The sequence below is a fragment of the Oratosquilla oratoria genome, chromosome 1, assembly GCF_046742065.1.
Source record: "Oratosquilla oratoria isolate Oo_2021 chromosome 1, ASM4674206v1, whole genome shotgun sequence".
NCBI classification, from domain to species: Eukaryota; Metazoa; Arthropoda; class Malacostraca; order Stomatopoda; family Squillidae; genus Oratosquilla; species Oratosquilla oratoria.
The window spans coordinates 1,256,949-1,261,948 of NC_134777.1; the positions used below are offsets into that span (position 1 = coordinate 1,256,949).

The window sequence follows — 5,000 nt, forward strand, 5'->3', positions numbered from 1 at the left end:
TACAGGGAAGACTGACTAAAATTATAAATAGGTTCAGAAACCTACCTTACGAGCACAGGCTTAGGTACCTTAACTTGCACACTCTGGAAAGACGCAGAGTGTGGGGTGATCTAATGGAGGTGTTCAAGTGGAACAAAGGCTTTAACAAGGGTGACGCAAACAAGGTCATGCTATTAAGACAACAGAGCAGGACTCGCAGTAATTAATCTAAATTGGACAAATTTAGATTTAAGAAAGAAATAGCCAAGAACTGGTTTACCTAGAGAGAGATCAACGAATGGAATAGATTTGGTAATCATGTAGCCAGCAATAAAACTATCGGATGTTTTAAGAAGAGGTTATACAACTTCATGGATGGGGATGACAGGCAGTAATGTACATGGAACTGCCATTGTAGGCTTTATAGTCTTTTGCAGTCTCCTTCGTTTTTTATGTTGTGTGTGTATGTGTGTGTGTGTGTGTGTGTGTGTGTGTGTGTGTGTGTGTGTGTGTGTGTGTGTGTGTGTGTGTGTGTGCTTGTGTGTGTGTGCTTGTGTGTAATGTAGTGTGTGTGGTGTGTTTGTGTGTAGTGTGTGTGTGTGTGTGTGTGTGTGTGTGTGCTTGTGTGTGTGCTTGTGTGTGTGTGCTTGTGTATGTGTGTGCTTGTGTGTAATGTAATGTGTGTGGTGTGTTTGTGTGTAATGTAGTGTGTGTGGTGTGTTTGTGTGTAGTGTGTGTGTGTGTGTGTGTGTGTGTGTGTGTGTGTGTGTGTGTGTGTGTGTGTGTGTGTGTGTATTCACTTGATCTTTGGTCTTTGGATCACGTGTTGGACTCGTGATCGACAGCTATTTCCCTCCTGGAAGAGAGCTCAGAGCGTGTGTGTGTGTGTGTGTGTGTGTGTGTGTGTGTGTGTGTGTGTGTGTGTGTGTGTGTGTGTGTGTATGTATATAAAGGGTAAGAGTATGATAACCAGCAATATTTGCCATTGGTTTCTAGGCCCTCTTATAGATCTTAATGGAAAGACAGGTTTTGATATTGTCTGGGACTTTTTTTTTTCTCAGGAGGGAATAGGAGGAGGAAGTTCACGTAAAGGTGACAGACAGACTTAGTTGGAAGACCAAATGCCAGCGTCTGGGTCTACACCTGCAAATGGAGGTGAGGAGGGAGATGATTCTCTCTGCTGCCTGTCTTAAAAACCATCACGCGAAAGCGCACGTAGCTAGTTTTCCATAAAAAAAAAAAAAAAAAATCCATGACACAATTGTATATATTAATGATCAGAATAGATAATTGGTTACATTCAATTAGCAAAAATAATTTCGTGGAACTATATGAAGAATTCCTGGCGATCTTGAAAGAAAGACGAGACATTATTTTTTCATTCCACTTTACAATAATATTATCAGACTAGGAGGAAACACTGTTAAACCGTTTTTGTTAAATCCACCCCACGGACATGTAACCCCTCTTTAACCCAAAATACCTCTGACACAACACAACACGTGCAATAAATAAATAAACTGATTAATTAATTAATTGATTAATTGATCAATAATAATACAATAGTATCGGGTACCAGTTGTGCGTACAACGACCTTTGTGACAATTTTATTCACGTTTTGATTAATAATAGTCTTCTCTTTCCTCTTGTTACCATGTGTCCACACGTGCACACCTTTTTTGTGTATTTGTGTATTTCCATATGTGTGTTTGTTTATACTTGTAAGGTGTGTATGTATACTTGTAAGGTTGTGTGTGTGTGTGTGTTTGTGTTTGTTTGTGTTTGTTTGTGTTTGTTTGTGTTTGTTTGTGTTTGTGTGTGTGTGTGTGTGTGTGTGTGTGTGTGTGTGTGTGTGTGTGTGTTTGTTTGTTTTTAGTTTTCCAAACTTTTTTCGTAATAATTCACATTTCCACTAAGGTGTAAGTGATATAATTCCCAGACTTCAGAGAAAGTGAATAGCATTTACAGATTGTAAATTTTTACCTCCATATTATTAAAAATTAAATTAATGTAGTTTACATAAGTCTTAATGAATTCATTTTAAATTTTGTCGTATTTTTCAAATTTTGGGATCGGAACAATTAAGAGAAATATTGTTTTCCTAACCTTATAAAAAAAATTTTGATTATTGGTCATATGTACATAAGTAAATTTTCAACAATGTGCAACCTGTATATTATTCGATTCCCTATTTTGTAGAAGAGAAGCAATGAAGAAACGTATGTTAATTTAACCTTTGATAGAAGTGAAACACACACACACACACATATATATATATATATATATTGGGACAAGTAAATGGAGGTGGAAAAAGAAGTCACGGGTCTATTCTTTTTATTATTATTATTATTATTATTTTTTTTTTTTCCTACCGGTTTCACTCCATGCTTCTTCAGAGGAATGTGACTCTAGGGTGAAGCTGGCAGTATACACTGAAAGACATAGGGTTGCGTTCCCTCTTTGGAGGTGGGCTCCGTTTGTTTTTAACACAGTATACAGTAACTTACAATTTTTGTAATGTAGCTGCATCTGATATCTATAAAAATGATTTAAATAGCTACAAAAATTATAAGTTATTGTATACTGTTAAAAACCACAAACGGAGCCCACTTCTATGTATACCGCCAGCTTCACCCCAGAGTCACATTCCTCTGAAGAAGCATAGAGCTAAACCGGTCAGGAATAAAAATAAATAAATGAATAAAATAAAATAAAAAACTCTGAACTAGACCCGTTACTTCTTTTTCCGCCATATATGTATATGTATATATATATATATATATTTATATATATATATATACATATATATAATGTATATATGTATACATGTATACATGTATACATGTATACATGTATTTGGTACTTGAAAAAGCTGTAATAAGCGAAACGTCGTACAAATAAAGGCTCCGTCCTCATATTGTGTTTATCTAGTCAATACATGTATACATGTATATATGTATACATGTATATATGTATATATGTATACATGTATATATGTATATAATATATGTGTAATATATATATATGTATATATTATATATATATGTATATATGTATATAATATATGTGTAATATATATATGTATATATATATATGTATATATATGTATATATATATATATATATGTATATATATGTATATATATAAATATATATACATATTTCACGTAACATTGGAAGATCTAGTCTCATTTTCATCTAATCCCGTATTAGGCGAGCCCTCCGACAAGTTGTGTATGTTTTAAGACAGATTGAACATTTTTAGAAGCTCCGCATTGGGATACGAACCCTGACCCGTGCGTCGATAATCACGAGGCCAAGACGCTAGCGACCATACTACATGGTGATGGTTCCCCGACCACGCTTCACGTAACATTGGAGCTTCTAAAAATGTTCAATCTGTCTTAAAACATACACATCTTGTCGGAAGGGTCGCCTAATACGGGATTAGATGAAAATGAGACTAGATCTTCCAATGTTACGTGAAGCGTGGTCGGGGAACCATCAACATATATACATATGTTATACTATATATATATATATATATATATATATATAATATATATATATATATAAATGTACATATGTTATACTATATATATATATATATATATGTATATATATAAATATACATATGTTATACTAATATATATATATGTATATATATAAATAAATATTACATATGTTATACTATATATATATATATATGTATATATATAAATATATATATATATGTTATACTATATATATATATATATATGTATATATATATAAATATATATACATATGTTATACTATATATATATATATATACATATATAATGTATATATATATATAAATATATATATACATATGTTATACTACATATATATATATATATAAATATATATACATATGTTATACTACATATATATATAAATATATATATACATATGTTATACTACATATATATATATATATAAATATATATACATATGTTATACTACATATATATATATATATATATATGTGTGTGTGTGTGTGTGTGTGTGTGTGTGTGTGTGTGTGTGTGTGTGTGTGTGTGTGTGTAAACAATATGTACACGTATGTACAATATAAACATGGGGATACAAACTTCAGTATTCATAAATGTACACATGATAGATATGTAGAGAAATGGAACGTTTGTGACTTAACTGAATGTCACACCTGCTTGTTAGCTTGGCAATTATCTTTCTCTCCTCTAATTGGTGAATTTCCAAACCTCCGTCCCCGTTTCATGGCACACTGGTATCATTACTGTTGCAACAAATAGCCCAGATATTCCGAGAAGCTTGTTTTCACGGTAAAGGCTGTTACTACTTTACAATAGGATAGAACAAATGTTTTCAAATCATTTAATATTCAATAACAATTGGATAACATACCTTTGTTGTATTAATAGGGAAGGGAAAAGCTCGTGGTGTAGTGGGAAGGTGAAGAGAAAGGAGAAGTGGAGGGATTACTGAGGAAAAGGGAAGGAAATTAGGAAGGGGGCGAAGGGGCCCAGGAAGTCAGACGGCATGTCAACAAGAGAGGGGCAGACGACAGTGGTGATGTCGGAAGAGATTAGTAAAAATGTAAAAATTAGAAATGTAGATAAGAGCAGCGCAATGAAAGGTAAAGATAATTATTTCCATGGATTTAATGAGGGAGGAAATGACAACCTCCCCCGACTAGTAAATCTAGAGAAACTAAAAGAAATGAACGAAACATGGGAGGTTAGGTTTAACAAATTAACTCTAGTTACCCAAAGAGTTGATAAACCGGAAGATTTAAAGAAAGATAATAAAAAACTATCTAAATAAATAGAAGAATTAAAAAGACAGATAAGAGAAGTAAAGGAAGAGAATGAGGAATTAAAGAGGAATAATAAAGAGAATAAAGAGTCTATAGCAAAAGAGGTAAATGGTTGGAAGAAAAGTACAAGAAAACAAATGGAATTTAGAGGTACAATGGAACAGCAGATGAAAGGAACTAAGGACAGAGTTATTAAAGTGAT

At 32.8% G+C, this 5,000-nt stretch overlaps 1 protein-coding gene across 8 annotated transcripts in view; it reads left to right on the forward strand.

The window, feature by feature from the left end:
* Positions 1–5,000, forward strand: part of LOC143031740 (uncharacterized) — a 579,704-nt gene that overhangs the window by 228,968 nt on the left and 345,736 nt on the right. Inside the window, exon 1 of one of the 8 annotated variants that reach the window (XM_076196024.1) lies at positions 1,114–1,134. The exons of the other annotated variants lie outside the window; for them this stretch is intronic. The gene's annotated coding sequence lies outside the window, so the exon portion shown is untranslated. Of the gene's footprint in view, positions 1–1,113; positions 1,135–5,000 lie in introns of those variants that run through there. 8 annotated transcript variants of the gene reach the window in all.